Here is a 19,335-nt window from a genome sequence, read left to right on the forward strand (position 1 = left end):
AGTCACTAATACCAACTAAAAATTTAACTTAAAGTCTATTATGGATTTCTATGGCCAAAAGTTCACGACTAAGAACTCTCTAACATTATTCCAAGTATTTCGAACCTAGCGCTCTGATACCAACTGTGACGCTCCCACCTCTCCTCAGAGCGAATCCTAGGGTATCAGCGGAATGCCTGCCCAACTCTCGTCAGGACTCACTCACTCATTCAAGCTTAATAAAGGATCACAATTAACCATCGATTTAATTAAGAAGTACTTCGAATATACAAGCTCAAAACTCCCAAGTAAACCATTTTACAAACCACAAAAGCCATCTCTGATTTTAGTATCTTGTTATCTTTAACAGAATCATTTTGTTGGATAACAAGCAGAGAACATTTTACGGCTTCTCCCAAAGAATATATCAGGCCTCCAACATGTCCCAACTCATCAAATTTAGGTCGGCTGTCTTCCAGCTCTGCAAGCACTGTTGGTGGAAATCTCCTTTTGCCCACAATTACTAGTTCAAATTCTCCTCCTTGTCCTATTGCTTTACCTCATTGATAAGATTCTGTGTCTCCTTCTCTACAAATTCTATCTCCCTAGTCCATTTCCTCCGGAAGTCTATGAATATTTAGTCATCCAACTCCTGTTAAAGGTCAGCACGAGATTCAGAAAACTATGAAACTCCAGTTGAACGCAGTAATAAGTACTAGCATTTTACCTGTTCCCTTGAATATTCATTCGGTGTGATAGATATTTGATGATCCTCACTGTTAAATGCTTAAGATGAAGATGGCCGAGTTTCTATCATATCTTCTAGATCTTTAAACATGGTTAACCTAACAACAGTAAACCTCATTATTGGATGTCCTGCCATCCAACAACCTAACTCCAAAGCTTTCCGACTATCTGGACCACCTAGGAAGAGAATGCATACTTTCTTTATGAGAGCATTATCATTTATTAAACTGTGTTCGAGTGCAACTCCAAAACCACCATCTACTAGCAGTGCCACTGAGCATGGTGCATTAGTTAGCACCATCTAGTTGACTCCTCTCCATCCAGTGCCCAAATTCATTAGTATTTCTTCATTTCCCTCTCGCCTCCAAGCCTTATGGAAGGGCAGGAGGACCATGGCTGCCCTCTTCTTTTCAGCTACGTGGCAAATGTCCTCATGCATCGTAGATAGAGAAGAGATCGATGTTGTTGGCCGAATTGTGACTTTGCTGAGTTGACTGTAAACCTTGAATGCAACTACAATTTGGTTGCTCAATTAGCCTCCTTGGCGGGAGCATCTAAAGCAGGATAAGCCATTTCTCCGAACCCGTTGTACCATCCGTATCAAGGAGGAGCGATCAGTGAGTTCAAGCAGTTGCATCACATAGAGCTTCAATACAGGTTGCTTGGTGGATCGGCATAATTCAGCAAGAGTTATGAGTGATAGTGAATCTCCTAGCCCACGAATACACATTAGGATTCGGAGCTCTTCTTCCAGCTTTGATGTCGATGATGTTTCAAGCCGAGCAGGAGGTGAGAGTTCTCGTGCTAGTCTATAGATGACCATTACAATTGGAGAGGTCATGAAGGTGGTAAAGAGTGCCATCAACACTAAGATAGCAAACATCTCATCATTCAGGCCCTATTTGAGGACGACAAGGAAAAAATTAACTCAATTTTTTAAAAATCTCAAGCGTTAAAAAGTAGAATTAATGTTATATATACTGATAGTGTACACACTACGGATATATGTATATACAAAATATAGATTTCAATTTCAAATTCAAATTAATTGTTCATGCATCTAAAGATTATAATGCATCAATTGTAAGTGCATAGAAAATTAATCTTAAAAGGTAACAGGTAAAAAAGTTTTTCTATGGATAATTTTCAAAATCACAGCATGTAGAAAGAGTCTAACCAAAAAGCAAGAGCAAACCAAAAGGATGAATTTGGTTTATGCCAACATAATATCATGAGACAATTTCAGAAATATTACATAGCGCTCAAAAGTTGCAAGAAATATCATTTATCTCACTTTTCATTGAGATGGCACCACTAATTATCATCGGAACGTATGAATTGACAAGATTACCTTCTCTACTTTGAATTGGCAGCCATATATTAAATTATTTTTGTTATGCTAATAATTATTTAGGAAAAAAATCTGCAAGAAAAAAAATTGTAATTGATAACAACAATGGCTTCTTCTTTTTTTTTTACAATTATCTTGCACTTAAACTCGTCTCTAAATTTTTAGCCCTCCCATGCCTGCTTTATAGTAAATTATCCTCTTTAGTTTTACATTTATTTAGGCAAAATAAGTTTGGAAGTGAAAATAGCAAATTCCAAAACATATGTGGTTATTCTAACAACTGCTTTTGCACTTAAACATGTCTCTCTCCCCACTTTTAGTTCTCCTATGCCAACCTCATTTTAAATTTCTCTTGTTATTCTAACAACTCTTTAGGAAAAAAAAGGAACTAGAAGCCATTAATTTAAAATATTTTAACTTAAATATGCTCCCTCCTACTTTTTGTCCTCTTATACTAACCTGATATTACTCACACTCTCTATTCTAAAAAAAAATTGAAGCAAAATAATGTGAAAAGGAAAAAATTGAAATTCACAAAACATGACCATTCTAATAATTATTCTTTCAATTTTTCTTAATTGAAATTTTTTCCTTTTAAAAAATTTCTAATATTTTTCCAAAAGAAATTTAGAAAGAACAAATTGAAATATGACACAAATTGAAAATTCTAAAAGATATTTTTCTAATTGAAATAGTGATTTTTTTTAATTGAAACTTTTTTCCTTTTAAAATAATGGACATAATTTCTAATATTTAAAAAGGAAAAAATTTCTTGCTGTGGAATGTCAGAATAAATTTTTTCCTTTTTAAATATTCTAATGACAGTCCACAGCAAGAAGGTAATAGGTGCATCCAGAAACAAAAAAGAAAGAAAATAAATAAAAATAAAAACTTGATGCGTAGGGAGACTGCAATGTGGTAAATTTTTGTTCTAAAGTAATAAAACTTTCCCAACACAATTTAGTTGCACTATGGCTTAAAACTTTCCCAGGGCAAAATGGCTTAAAGAGGGAGATCGCAATTCAAAATATTTCCATGCGGTTGTAAGACAGAGACGAATTAAAGGAACGATACACCGAATCAAAAAGTCAAACGGAGTTTGGGTGGACACCAATGCTGACATAGCAACTGAGGCCATATCATATTTCTCTGATCTCTTCACTGGATATCTTGAGTCATATTCTGATATGCGACATATGATTCCGCACATGATATCGGAAGAGGAAAATAGAAAATTGGAAGAAATGCCTTCCATTGAAGAGATTCATCGAGTCCTAAAGTCAATGGATGGAGATAGTGCTGCTGGCCCCGATGGCTTCACAGGCAAATTTTTTACATTCGCCTGGGAAATTATTGCCCAAGATGTTTACAAGGCAATTCTCAGTTTTTTCTGTGGAGCAGAGTTACCTCGATTTATCACCTCTACCTCAATTGTATTAATTCCAAAAAAACCAAATCCTCAGGAGTTTTCTCATTATAGGCCAATCAGTCTGTGTAACTTCTTCAACAAGTTGCTATCCAGGATCTTAGCTGATAGAGTGGCTTCTCTATTGCCCAAAATTATTTCGCCCCAGCAGACAGGCTTTATGAAGGGCCGTAATATAACAGAAAATTTTCTGCTAGCACAGGAGGTAGTGTCGGGTATTGGGAAAAAAACTAGAGGTGGTAATGTGGTAATGAAGCTGGACATGTCTAAGGCATATGACCGAGTGGCATGGGATCATATCATTGGTGTTCTTAGGAGATTTGGCTTTGGAGAAAGATTCATTGATTTGGTTTGGCGATTGATCTCCAATGTCTGGTTTTCTATCATTATAAATGGGGCATCACATGGTTTCTTTAAATCTACACGAGGCCTACGTCAGGGTGATCCATTATCGCCTACTTTATTCATTATAGGAGCTGAGGTGTTATCTAGAGGATTGAATAATCTTGCTATGCAATCGGCGTTTGTGGGTTTCAAAGTCCCCTTGGCATGTCCTACTATAACTCATTTGGCTTTTGCGGATGATATTCTAATTTTTTCAAATGGATCCTCTTATTCTCTAAAGCTTATCATGCAGGTGCTAGATGCGTATCAAAGGTGTTCTGGGCAATTGATAAATGTGCAGAAAAGTTGTTACTTAGTACATCCCTCGATATCACCGGCAAGAAGAAGGGTGATTGAACGTATCACCAAATTTAATTATCAACCATTTCCGATACGTTATTTGGGATTCCCCCTCTACTTTGGCAGATGTAAATCATCATATTTTGGGGAAGTTTGCCAATCTATCCTAGGGAGAATAAGGTCATGGAAATCAAGGATGCTTTCTCTTGGAGGCAAAATAGTTCTAATCAAACATGTGTTGGCAACGATGCCAGTACATCTGTTGTCAGCAGCGGTTATCCCGGGTAAGGTATTTAGAACTATAGAAAAAGCCTTCTCGACCTTCCTATGGGGGTCATCCTCTGACGAGTCTAAATTTCACTGGATACGGTGGTCTCAGATGTGCTATCCGGTTGATGAGGGAGGAGTTGGTTTCCGGAGGTTACAGGACATCTACACAGCATTCTCATTCAAGCTTTGGTGGAACTTCAGAAAGGGATACTCGTTGTGGGCTTCGTTCATGAAAGCTAAGTATTGTAGACTACTACATCCTTGTCAGGTAGAAATCAGGTCAATGGACTCCGCAATCTGGAGAAGGATGGTCAATGTAAGTCGACAAGTGGAGCTATCTATGCTATGGGATATCAAAAACGGAGCTTGTCATTTTTGGTACGACAATTGGTTGGGAGGGGGTGCCTTATTTCTCCATACGACGGTTGTCTCTAATTTGTCGTTTGGTGATTTTATCATCAATGGACACTGGGATGTGATTAGATTATATCAGACATTGCCGACGGATCTGGTTCCCTCTATTTTAGAGCATCCAGTCCCGGAAGACTGGGGTGAAGCTGAAGTCATTTGGATGTCCACAACATCTGGAAACTTCTCTCTAGCTTCGGCATTCCGGGATATTAGGCAAGCACGAAACAAGTCTATGGTTTTTGATAGCATTTGGCATCCTCATATCCCACTCAAAATTTCATTCTTCATGTTAAGATTGTTGCTGGAAAGGCTGCCTTTACCGGATAGGTTATGTAAACTTGGTTTACATTTACCATCAAAGTGTTTCTGCTGCGATACCGCATCTGAGGAGTCAATTGAACATTTATTTTCCAAAGGACATATAGCTTCAACAGTTTGGAATTACTTTGGAGCTTCATGTGGATTGACTTTTCCAGGCTCTTCTTTACGCTCCCGTATAGTGAGTTGGTGGTTGCACTCATATGATTCAGAGATACAGCGATTCATTGGACGCATTCTTCCCAGTATAGTATGTTGGCAAATTTGGAAAGCAAGAAATAAAGCATTTTTTGAGGATGTCCATATGAGATCGCCCGCCATTTGTGTTGTCATTTCCTTGGAAATCCATACCATTGTGGAAATTTATTTCAGACAAGTTTTCAAGGCTCATTCATTCTATCATTTGTATGATTGGCAGTATTCAACTCACACTTATGTCACGTACAAACTTGTTTGTTGGGAACCAAAGGAAACCGGTCGGTTTACACTAAATACCGATGGCTGTTCTAAGGGTATCCAGGATTGGGTGGAGGAGGTGGGGTTCTTCGGGATTCACATGGCATTCCTTTGATTGGTTTTTCGGCATATCTTGGAGAAACTACATGTCTAAGTGCAGAGGCCCGGGCTCTTCTTATTGGCATTCAAACATGCATACATTGGGGTTTTGAGAATCTCTATATTCAATCGGATTCTTTGGTATTAATTGGAATTCTTCAGAAACGTATTCACTGCCCTTGGAAGATTCGACGAGAGATTAGGCATATTTGGCAGTTCGTGGAAGATCCTGATCGTTTTTCACATTGTTATAGGGAAGCTAACACAGTCGCTGATGCATTGTCCAATGTGGGCGTCTCTCATCCAGAGCATCAACTCAAGTTATACGACTCCTTCCACATGTTCCCAACTATGGCTCGTGGAGCAATTCGCCTCGATAGATTAGGGATGCCTTCAATTCGGAAAATTAAGCGTATGAAGGGCTGAGGATAATGGAGAATTGGAGCTATTTTGCTTTTCAACTAAGCACCAAACATTTCTGGTTCATTTGTTGTCTTTATAGTTCAATCCTGTACTTCAAAATGGTGTTTCTTTGTGTGTAAAAAAAAAAAAAGTTGCACTAAAGTAGGGTCCAAGAATATATTTAATGAAAAGCTCCTTTCGTATTTCACGGTTCTAGAGACACAAAAGTAGAACAATTGTGGCTACTATTTTTAGATACTTCACCTAATAGAACTTTTAATATGACTTGTTAAGTGCTTAAATACTTTTAAATATATTATTTGGATACATAATTCAACAAGTACTTATTGTATTGAAAAGTGTGTAATTTGAAAAATTTTAAATGTATTTGTCTCTTAATTTACTTCGTATATAGGATAAATTGATTAAATTAATGTTCTATTTTTAAAATACAAAAGATATGCTAAAAGCACCAAATTTGATCTTTTGCCAAAAGTGCTTATAATATCAAAAGCTCCACTCCTAATTTTATGGAATGATATTCATCAAATACCTCAAAAGTATTTTTATCACCCAGAAGTGATTTTTAACCAAAAGTACTACAACCCTCAAGTGGATCTCAAAAATATCAAAAGGCCTGAATTTGGTGGCCTCCCACAAATGTTCCCCTATTCAAATTAATTTGCTTCCACGGAAACCTTCCCACTCAGTAATATATTATGAGTAAATTTTATATATACTGTCAATGTATATATTATTACGGTTAGATAGATGACACATGAGTAAATTTTGAATTTTAAATTTAAATTTTGCATATGTGTCATATATCTAATGGTGATAATAGATACACTAACAGTATATATAAGATTAATTCATATTTTATTTAGAAGTTAACTAGTCAAAGGCAACTTGATTACCACAAGAATAGACAGCAAATGGTGGAGACAAGTGGAATTTAAATAAGATTAAAAGATATAGATGTGTGACCAAATAGTTCTCATTAGTTACGAAACTAATATGAGCCGATTAATATGGTTTAGTCCAATTTTGATACCATCCACATTTCTAATAAATCTAAATTTACATTTTTTAATAAGCCCCTTTTCTCGTAAATTCATATTGCTCCAAATTTACTTTTTCTTTTTCCTTTTCTGCCTTTGTTTTTTATTTAATCTATGTTTTATACTTTGTAAAAACTCCATACTTCTCTTTATTCATGATGCAATAATTTTTCAAAGTAAACTTTTTATTAAATTTCATTCAATCCTTTCCTCACCTCATTAGACCCAAAACGTAAAAATAGATGTTCATTTGATAAGCTAATGTAAGAATAACCATGCAGAACTATAAAAAAGAGAAGAATTAAACTAATAAAAAGCCGTACTACTAGGCTATAGTTCTATTACTATAATTTTTCTGTTGCAACGTGTAAATATTATGAAACTATGAAACGTCTAATTCTAGATTAAGTAATTAGAGTGCAAACTATATTAGAAAACCAACAAAGACAGATTTTGTTCTTTAATATGTGGAATTCCATCATTGTGACAAAGATTACTGAGAGTTCTTTAAAGGGGCTTCAGGAAGACATGAATTTTTTTTTCGTTTTCATTTCTAGTGGGGGCGATGATTAAAGATGACTCCACATTTCTCCTTAAGATGGGTGATGGTGGACCTAGGGGCCCAAAAATGCAACCAAAACAATGAAAATATCGTTCATCATTATTATGAGTCCCAATAAGATGCCAAATAATGCCCAAGTATTTCACGCTTTAATGCGTATTTTCGAAATTAATCACATTCAAAACTCAAACTCAAATCACTTAAATCCATCCCATCAAAAGTTCCTTTGTGCATGGGTAATTAATTGGGATTGTATTTAACTTCTATTATTAACTATAATATATTGAGCACTTCTTAATCAACTGCAGGTTTAGAATTCAAATCTGAGCTTTCTCTCTCTCTCTCTTTTAATTTTTCTAACCTTTTACATATTACTTAGTTGAGTTCTCCCTATCCCTTTAAGTGGAACATTGAAGGTGTTGCCAGTTTGTTTAAAAACCAAATGAATTAGAAAATTACTATCTAAGGGTTAGAAAGCGTGACCTATCTATCACTTGGCGTGCTGTAAATCAAATGATGCACTAGTGCACCCTTGAGATTTTTTTACGACATATTGGAGCACCTAAAACCCTGACCTATAACCTAAAGAAGAACGAGTCATTTCCATCAAAAAACAAATAATAAACCCAGCCCGACCACTTTATAATTTTATAACTAAGTTCACAAATTAAATGGAGAGCACTTCTGCACTATCTCAACCCAGGGACTTGTCTCATTCACAGCCACTACAGCTAAAGAATCAAATCATTTACTTATTCTTCAAATATACCTGCTTGTCTTGGTTCATCAATAAGTCACTACACTTACTACTAGGCATAATAGTGGCTAATGTGATAAATAGCCAACTCAAATGATAGGAACATTCGTTAAGTTTATTACAAAATCTTTCATTCAATTCCAAATAGTTCTCTTTTCCCTTCCTTGTAAGGTTTTCGGTCTTTTTATGAAACAAAAGGGAAAAAAAAATAGATGTCTGGCAAATTGTTAGATCATTCACATGCTGCAAAACAAGTCCAAATTAAGGTCCTTTAACCTTACCGGGGAACAAGCAATGATTAATGTCCGCTAATGTTAATCCACTAAGCCTACCAATTTGATTAAATCTCACCTTTTTCTCCTTGCCGACGTTTAGAACAATCAATTCAACCAGACCTTTGGTGTTCATCAATACTCCAAGGGCTAGAGACTGCCTCACAGGAATCATGCACAGAACAGCCGCAAAAAAGGTTGCCAATATTTTCCCAGCACAAGCTGTAAAGATAATGAGCGCCAATAGCCCCCAGGCCTCCAAACCCGTATTTTGGTAATATCAGTTTTTAATCCGCTAGATACAAAGTAAAGTGGCAGCACAAGCCCCGAAACAAAGTCCTCGATTCGTTGCACCAAACTTCCAGCAAATTCTCCATCACTGGGAATGGTCAATCCAAAGATAAATGCACCAAATATTGCATGAATACCTATGAGATCAGTCATAAATCCAGACACCATAACTGCTGCTAGTGTTAACCATATATAGGCTTCATGTACGCTGCTGCCCAGGTCTGATGAGTTCTGCCGGGCCACCCAATGCATGATTCTTCGGACAAAGATGAGCATGAAAGCAACGAAAGCCACCCCAGAGAGAAGTACCCATAGTGAGATTAAGGGATTTCTGTGTGTGACGACCTCACCTCCTCCTAGGGCGTATCCCAAGGTTTAGTGGACCGTCTGCCCAACTCTCGCCAGGACTCACTCACTCACGTCAAGAAAATAAGTTGCAACTTCAAAAGTAAAGAAAACTACAGTTCCCAAGCTTTGAAAGTACATTTACATTCATTTCTATCTCAAACATTCATACACATCCGAATATAACAAGAGATTCAAGTTCTAGTTGCACTTCTAACCCTAATCGAGCACTAGCATTAGAAGAATTACAAAAAAGTCTAGACAAAACTAGCCTTTCCAGCTCCACGCCTATGCTCATATCCCCTGTAAAGAAAACAAAAACTAATAGAGTGAGCCAAAACTCAGTGAGGTTCCAAAACTTCATGCAGACCCAAGTAGCAAGTTAGTCATTATGTAAAACTTGAAATTTTAAAATGAGCAAGCGTAAAAGTTCATAAAAGAAACAATAACATTACAAGTAACAATCACTTCCAAGTATAAGGATACAGATAGCTCTCAAGAGCCAAATTCCCATTGCATTACTTGATCTGAACCCGTTGACACTCCGTCAACGTTTAAAGAAGCAAAACCATGGCCGTAGATCTCCACTTTACACCAATTTCCATCCACCAATCAACCCCCTTACCGGGCCCGAACTCCAAAGTAAGAGTGATGGTAATACTCGAGTATACTGAATCTAGTGGACCATATCCAAAGGATTATACAATAAACAATAAACAGTAAACAATACCTATGGTACGCCAGTCTCCTCGACCAAACCCTTACTGGCTCGATTCGACTGACTAACCAATAGGGTGAGGATAAAAGTAGTGAGACAGGATGAGAGACACCTCCCACTCGGATTGAGTGTGGTACATGCTACCGCTCAGCACTTACAAGTCAAGTACAAGCACCAACACAAGTACAGGTCAATCAAGTTCAAGCAAGTACGAGTTCATTCAAGAAGGGGAGGACGAGTGCGATAAAGTACACCCTCGCCTCATCCAAACAAGTCAAGTATTATTCAATCGCATTAGCAAAAATAATTTCATTCAAGAATTAAGTTCAATCATGCATTGGAAAATACTCACCAATGACTTATTGCTTTTCAAAACCACGTTCAACTGCAACTCCCTACCTGTAGTCCAAATCTGTGATAAAATATCATTTAACGATTTAAAATCAATTAGGGTTCAAAATATAGGGGTTTCGTTTAAAGAAAATCAAGTAAATAAAACTCGTTTAAGTAGTACTCATTTTACTTATCAAACTCTAAAAAATTCATGCTCGCTCTTTTGGTTTCGATAAAGAAGTGATTAACACTTATAAGTTCACAACTTGGCGTTAAAACTAAAAAATTGTATTTAAAGTGGTTGCTACTTTCGCTCTTTTAAAAGGTACGAGTTTTGGCAAAAATTCAGCTTATATACCTCTACTAAAAGAAACTTGAATACTCTAAACAATCAAAGTTCAATTCGACCATGAATCACTGCTCAAGTTCCAAGTTCACTCACTTATCCCTCAAATGAAAATTTTGGCAGCATACCCTTTGTATTTGTCCAATTTTCCAGCCATTTAAGGTTTCATGTTTTTCCTCAAATCATCCCAATTCAAACACCACCAATAAACATATCAAGATAGCTCTTCATCTAGGCTACAAACCATCCAAATATGAGTCATTTCTAGCAAATAATCAACCACTATCAAAGCTGAAAATACATAGTTTAATGCTAAAAAGTCACAATCATGCTATTAATCACCTCACAAATTTCATATCCAATCTCAATACCAACATTTGCTAGTTAAACAATATAATCAAATCTGAAAAATATAAAACCCTAGCTGAAATTTTCACTAAACAACCCAAAACTAGAAAATCATTCATAATATTCCAAGATTCAAAGTTTCTATAGCATATTTAGCAAAATTAAGAAAGAGAAAGGAAGTGGATGAACTTATACCTTCTATAACCTTCTTGAAAGTGAGGAACCAAGTTATTTCTTCCAAAACTTTCACCACTCCTAGCTTCCTAAGCACCAAGATGCAAGTTTAATCGGTTTGGTTTTTGTGATTTCAACTCAAACAAGGAAGAATCAAGGTTGAAATGGCAAGTTTTTTTCTCTCTTTTCCCTCTCTTTATTCTCAGTCAACATGAAGAAATGAGGAAGAAAGTGAGCCAAAATGGAAAATAAGAAGGAAGGAAAATATCTTGGTCAAACTCTCTTGGATGGTCGCCACTTGTCGCTCAAGATTTGCTTTCTTTTTCCCTTTTCTTTGGTCAAGATTTTTGGCTGCTTTAGGGGTTAATTAGGGGCTGATTAGCTGAAATAAAATCAAGAGGATTAGGGCAATAAAGTAGTGGTCAAGTGGTGTATTCGATCGGTAGCAAACGGTGCACGTCGGTTCAAGCCTATTTTCCTTAATTCTCCCGTACTTGTGTTTTAACTTATAATTCACTAACTTATTAGTAGCACCTCTAATCACACACTTCCTCTTACCTAATACTCACTCTTATCCACCAAATTTAGTACACACACCTCACCAAATAATCACACTACCAAGATATACGAAAACCCTAGTTTGCTCTAACTATAAAAGTAAAAGTAAAACTTTCGATTCTATTATTTATTATAACTAATGAGGGAGTAAATTAGTAGTAAAGGAATTATAACATAGTTTATTCAAAATAAGAGGGAATCATAAGAAAATATAAGCAAATTTTCAAGGCGTCACACTGTGAGCCCCTATGCCACCTCCTGCGAGAGCCACCGCCAAAGCAAGCAAGATCCAGGCAGAGACGTCGTTGAATGCCGCTGCAATCATTGCAGTTTGGCCAATATCCGTGGTGAGAAGCCTGAGCTCTGCTAGAATGCGAGCCAGAACTGGGAAGGCAGTGATTGACAAGGAGACTCCCATGAACATGAGGAGTTGGCCGTATTTGTGATGATTATCTCCATTGACTACTTTTCTCGTTAGAAAGGTGAGTCCGGCACCAAGAAGAAAGGGCAAGGACATGCCTACTGCTGCTATGCCAAATGCTCTCTTCCCGCGCCTGCGAATCGAGCTCAAGTTGAGCTCAAGCCCTACAAGGAACAAAAAGAACAAAAGCCCCATGCTAGCTACGGATTCAAGGATTGGAGTGCTCCATGCTGGAAAAATCCACTGCATGAAATCTTCATTCCGGCCAAGAGCAGAGGGTCCAAGTAGGATTCCACCCTGGAACATAAACATAATAACACTTGCAAGTCTAAGAAGCTAAAAAACTAAAAAGATAGCCAAGAAGAAAAATATGAGCAGTCTTTAATCTATCTGCAGTAGTATGTGTTAGGGTGATTGTCTAAATTTAACCTTTGGTGAAAACCATCACCTATTAAACCCAAAATCTATATGGCGATTATTAAGAAATAAATTAACAGGAAAAATTGCGGAAGCGTGCCTTGATCCATGTTGACAAACTTGATACTTGAATCTCTAGAGATTTTGGGGTGGCCTTTCAGGTCAACACATATTCGCCAGTCTTTGAGAGAGTCCTTTAGTTTCTCTCTAGTATCTTTCCTGACGATGGAATATCAGGAAAGAGCTATTTTGTCGGCATTACAAAATACGATAATAAGAATAATACGTGTGACTTGGGGACCATAACCCTATTTATAGATAACATTCCTATTAACTTTTGGATTCCTATTTCAGCTCATCATAGAAATAGAAAATACCATTCAGTCTCTACATATTAAAGGTCCACATTCTATTAGATATATTAAGTCCAAACCATATTTGATCACTTTAATTGGACTTAACTTTATTTGACAGTTTACATCACATAATTATTCACATGTAAGTCCAATATTGGATTAAGGATCCAATAATCTTCCACTTGTACTACATGTGTAACTTTATAATTATGTTTTGCAATAAACCGTATGAGCTCAATTTTACTGTCATTACTAAAATGTATCTGTAGCCAATTCGGTCTAACAATCACACCAACATAGGATCAAAGCGGCCTTTGTTACAATTTCATAACTCGACCCATCAATAGTCACATATATCAATACAATTAAATGACATGAATCATGATGTACATGTGTAGCATGAAAATTTCATGTAATATGATCGTAACATGCCTATTTTCAATTGGTCCACCTTAAATTTTTACGAGATCAAACCATACTAAAGTAAGAGTGTAAATAAATCTAAACTTTATTTATGCGTAAGATATCTTTAAATCATTAATAACCGAAAGTATCATAAGAGCATTTAAAATAATAAATTCCCACTAAAACTGTACATCATTTAATAACATAACACCCATACAAGCAGTATGTTCATGAAACATTTTGGAGGCAATCCCTTAGTAAGCGGATCCGCAATCATGGAGTTTGTCCCGATATGCTCTATCGATAACTGTCCACTCTGTACTCTTTCTTTAATAGCCAAGAACTTGATATCTATATGTTTAGATTTCGTCGAGCTCCTGTTATTATTGGAATATAGGACTGCTGACTTATTGTCACAAAATAATTTTAGTGATCTTTCAATACTTTTCACTACACGTAATCCTGTGACGAAGTTTCGCAGCCAAATTCCATGATTGGATGCCTCATAACAAGTTATAAACTCTGCAGCTATAGTAGAAAATGCTATGAGGGACTGTTTAGTACTCTTCTAGGATATGACACATCCAACCAATAAGTAGATATAGCCTAACATTGATTTCATAGTATCTTGTCATCCAGCATAATCGGAATCAGTATAGTCAATGATCTCTAACTTATCTGACCTCCAATACGTGAGCATGTAATCTTTTATTTTCTGTAAATACCGCAAGACCCGTTTGATTGCTTTCTAATAATCTAATTCAGAATTACTTAAATATCTATCTAACATTTCAGTAATATACGCAATATTCGGACGCGTACAAACTTGAGCATACATCAAACTCCCTATTGCTGATGTATAAGGAATCTTTTACCATCTCTTTTTTCTCCAAAGCATTCTTAGAACACTACTTATGACTAAATTTGTCTCCTTTAGCCACAAGGGTGTCATCTAGTTTACAATTTTGCATGCCATACCTTTAAAAAATCTTTTCGATATAACTCTTTTGTGATAGTTCTAAAATACCACGAAAGCGATCCTAGTGTATCTGTATGTCTAACACAAAAGATGCATTATCAAGATCTTTCAACTCAAAATTCTTAGTTAGAAATTTCTTGATTTCACGCAATAGACCCATATCGTTGCTGGCAAGCAAAATGTCATCAACGTACAATACCAAAAAAATATACTTACTCCCATAAAACTTATGATATATACAATCATCTACTAAATTCATTTCAAAATCAAATGAGATGATCACTTGATGAAATTTGAAATACTATTGTCGAGACGCTTGTTTGAATCCATAAATGGATTTTTTAAGTTTGCAAACCATATTTTTTGGATCTCCTGATATAAAGTTTTCTGGTTGCACCATATAAATCGTCTCATCAATGTCACCATTGAGAAACGCTATCTTTACATCCATCTGATGTAACTCAAGATTGAAATGCGCCACTAATACCATGATAATTCTAAAAGAGTCCTTTGAAGAGACCGAAGAAAATGTTTCTTTGTAGTCGATACCTTCTTTTTGTGTAAATTTCTTGGCGACAAGACAGAAGTTGATTGGATCATCATCCATCAATTCAGTGTCATCCTCATGTTCTTGGAGAAAAAATAATTAATCATCTGGCACAGCACTTCTCATTTCTCTTGTGGATCTTCTTAATGACACTGGTTCTTGAAGAGAGAGAGTTTGTTCTTCTATAACAGTTTGTTCTTCGACATTATCTTGATTTGTCATGTCATGATCAAGTTCAGAAATAGGATCTTGAACAAGATCAATGACACCTATGGGAATATTAATATATTTCTCTTTAAAGACAATGTTCCTTACTGTATTTTCTCCCCCAAACTCGACATTCTCAAAGAATTGGGTATTTCCTATCTCAAAAATTGATTTAGTAGTGGGATCATAAAACTTGTAACCCTTGGATCTTTCAGAGTATCCAATAAAATAATAACTAATTATTTTTTAATCCAATTTATTTTCACTTGGCCTATAAGGCCTTACTTCAGATGGACACCCCCAAAGATGCAAATCCTTTAAACTGAATTTTTTCCCTGTCCAAAACTCATAAGGAGTTTTGATAGTTACTTTAGTTAAAATTCTGTTAAGGATATATGTTGCAGTCTTAAGTGCTTCTCCTCAGAGTGATTCTGGTAAGGTAGAATGACATATCATACTCCTTACAATATCTTTAAACGTTCTATTTCGTCTTTCAGCTACACCATTCATAGTGGGTGATCTCGGCATAGTGTACTGTGGGACGATACTGCATTCCTCTAGATATTTAGCAAATGGTCTTGGACGTTATTCACCTGAACCGTCATATCTGCCATAGTATTCACCACCACGATCAGATCTGACACTTTTAATTCTTTTGTTGAGTTGATTCTCAACTTCAGCCTTAAAATTTTTGAACACGTCCAGTGACCGTGATTTTTCTGAAATGAGATATATATAACCATATCTTGAAAAATCGTCTATGAACGTTATAAAATATTGTTGACCATTCCAAACAGATGTAGGAAATGGTTCATAAATATCCATGTGTATAAGTTCTAAGACGTTTAAGCACCTATTGGTTTCAAATCTCCTTTTATTGGTTTGTTTTCCCTTTATACAGTTAATACAATCATTAAAATCTGTAAAATCAAGGGGCCGAGAATTTCATTTGACACAAGTCTTTCCATTCTTCATTTAGAGATATGTCCCAATCTTTTATATCATAATGCAACCGAATTCTTGATGATTAATTTTCTCTTTACTCATTTGATACTCAAATGTAGAGATTCATTAAATAAGACAATTGTATCAATTAAATATAAATTATCGTAATCCATTAAAGATCCAGAACCAACTAATTTTGAATCATGAAACAATTTAAACTTTCCATTTCTAAATAAACAAAAATAACCAAATTTGTTCAAAGCAGAAATAGAAATCAAATTTCGTCGAAAAGACGGTACAACAAATGTCTCATTGAGATCCAAATAAATTCGATTTTTAACAATAATCTAAAAACTCCTATTGTCTCAACTTAAATTGTTTTGCCATCGCCCACGTAGATATATCTTTCATTATCATTAGACTTTCGGCAATTCAGGCAATCCTGCATAGACACACTGATGTGAGTTGTTGCACCAGAATCTAACCACCATATGTGTCTAGGTACCGAAGTTAAATTAATTTCAGAACAAACTAAATTAAGAACCATACCTTTCTTAGCACGCCAAGCGTGATAGTTGATGCAATACTTTTTTTTATGCCCTTCAACTCCACAGAAGAAACAACTATTCTTTCTCTAATCAACTGATTTCTTTTGTTATTTCTTTTGTGGCGCTGTACCTGTAGGTTCTTTATCCTTCTTTCTCTTAAGTCCCTTGCTTTTATTATTAGTGGTTGACACCTAATGAGCACTTTTTGTCTGATCTTGCTTCAACCTTTCCTCTTCGCCTACACAATATGAGATGAGTTCATTTACAGATCAAATCTCCTTTTGACAGTTGTAACTCACCTTAAACTGATTAAACTGTGTAGGAAGAGATATTAAAATCAAATGCACTAGTAACTCTTCAGAGAGTTTCAATTGAATTATATTCAATTTTGAAGCAAGATGAGACATCTCCATAATGTACTCTCTGATATTATTTTTACCACTATATTTCATTGAATCTAGGCGTGTCAAGAGCGCACTAATTTCAGCCTTTTCGTTCTTAACAAACATTTTTTCAATATCCTGAAGGAACTCTTTAGCGGTTACTGTCGTTTCTGACATTGTTCCTCTGAATGCTTCTGAAACGGCCTTTTTAATGATCATCAGACACAAACGATTCGATCTCTCCCACCTTTCGTTATTTCTTTTTTCATCAGAGGTACTCTGATCTGCAAGAGGTGGGGCAGAATCATCCCTTAACGCAAGATCAAGATCTATTATTCCAAGTACTATCAAGAGATTTTCTTTTCAGAACTTGAAGTTTGTGCCATTCAACATAGGAATGTTATTGATGTTGGTAATAATATTTGGAAAATCATTTGCAACTGAACAGAAAACATAAAATAATTAAAACTATGCTCACATAAACCAAATAGTAATAAATTCAAATAATGGTAACCCCATCTCAAGATACCGATGTTCCATTAATATTTTGTCTTTGGATAAAAATATTAACTTCTAAATGATATTTTGGTGCAGTAATAAATACTGACAATAATAACATGTCAAACAATAAATTTTTCTTTGGGCCAATTTATAATTCGCATGTAAAAAAAAAATAAATAATTATCACGTATTTATTACCACAAGTGCACATGTAATTTTATTAGATATTGACCTTCCTTTGGGCCGATCAATATTCACAAAATTGCAAGTACCCAACTAGTTATATTCTAAAATAAATTAATTTTCACAATAGAGGTCACATTGGTGGTATATTGTTTCAATTAATTTATTCCAAAATATATATAATCATATCAATATTCAAATTTAAAATTACACAATTCAAACAAAATTTTTTTATCAAAGTCAACTTTGGTCAATTCTAGTCAAAACGTGGTCAAATATGATCAAACCAGTCAATTGGATCAAGACTTATTGGACTAAAAATCTATATCCATAATTGAACCAATTTTATCATTTAAGTCCCAAATTTTCTTGAAGTCCATAATTGCTTTACAAAATTTTATATTTAGTAGGCCTAATATATGGACTTTATAGGGCTTAAATGTCTTATTAACTTTATTAAGGTTCATTTAAATTAAAGAAACCCTAATTTTCTTAATATAAATATAGGCACATTAGCTCTATTACCCAAGAAAATAGGTCAAAGAATTCAAGTATTAATCAAATTAATTTTATGGACAGAACATTGAAACTCAAAATATTTTCTTGTCAATTTTAATCCTTAAAGTAGGGAAAAGGACGAATGACTTCCCGAAACCAGAAAACAAATTAGCTTACATCATTAAAAGCATGCGGATCCCACAAAACATTATGCTATCCGATTAAGAGTTTCACAGAATTGCATTTATGCATTCTTTCTTATCAATTTTAATCCTTAAAAATAGGGAAATTAAAATAAACCCCATGTCTGCCAACTAAAGTTTGATTAAAACGGGATCCACTTAAATTATATGAAATCAAAACAATGAATCAACGGAACTGCAGCAAGTATGACCAGAGGCATGATAACCAAAACATATGACTAAGAATACGGGGCTGATGACCGTCCCTGAACGATCCCCTCACAATCCCAAGCGAAAGGATTAGAAATAACCACGTCGACCAATTTTGGGAAGGTGGAAAAACGACGTCACATAAATTAGTAATGAAAAAAAGAAATTGACATTTCTGACAGACCTCATCATGAAGCATTAGCTCCGTTCCACAGAATCCCGCGCAAATGAATTGTCAAACAAAAAGGTCATTTGCTTTCCCCCCACAATAATTGCCAATTTCCATTTGTCCATAACATCAGAAAATGAAAGCAAACAGAGAATACAAGAAAGTGGCTGGAGGCAGAACAAGAAAGTGATTAGAGGCAGACTAGGGATAGGGGAAAGCAAGGGAAATACAATTGCGCTGAGGTATATTACAGCAAGAAAAAGGAAGAAGTAGCGATAGAAGAGCAGAGTTTCATATCCGGAGAAGAGATAAAGCAGAAAATACCCAGGTAACAAAACAACGATGGTATCACATAACTTTCGAAATTTGACAAGGTCGTGGAGTGATGTGAGTAGTTGTCATTGTTGGACAATGTTGTGAATGAATAGCTTAATTGATCTTTAATGGTTTTGGTGGAACAAACTGTTCACTAGTCT

At 35.5% G+C, this 19,335-nt stretch overlaps 1 pseudogene; it reads right to left on the reverse strand.

Moving 5' to 3' along the window:
- Window positions 1–248: 248 nt before the first annotated feature.
- Window positions 249–19,335, reverse strand: part of LOC113752057 — a 31,540-nt pseudogene continuing 12,453 nt past the window's right edge.

The sequence above is a fragment of the Coffea eugenioides genome, chromosome 11, assembly GCF_003713205.1.
Source record: "Coffea eugenioides isolate CCC68of chromosome 11, Ceug_1.0, whole genome shotgun sequence".
Classification (NCBI taxonomy): Eukaryota; Viridiplantae; Streptophyta; class Magnoliopsida; order Gentianales; family Rubiaceae; genus Coffea; species Coffea eugenioides.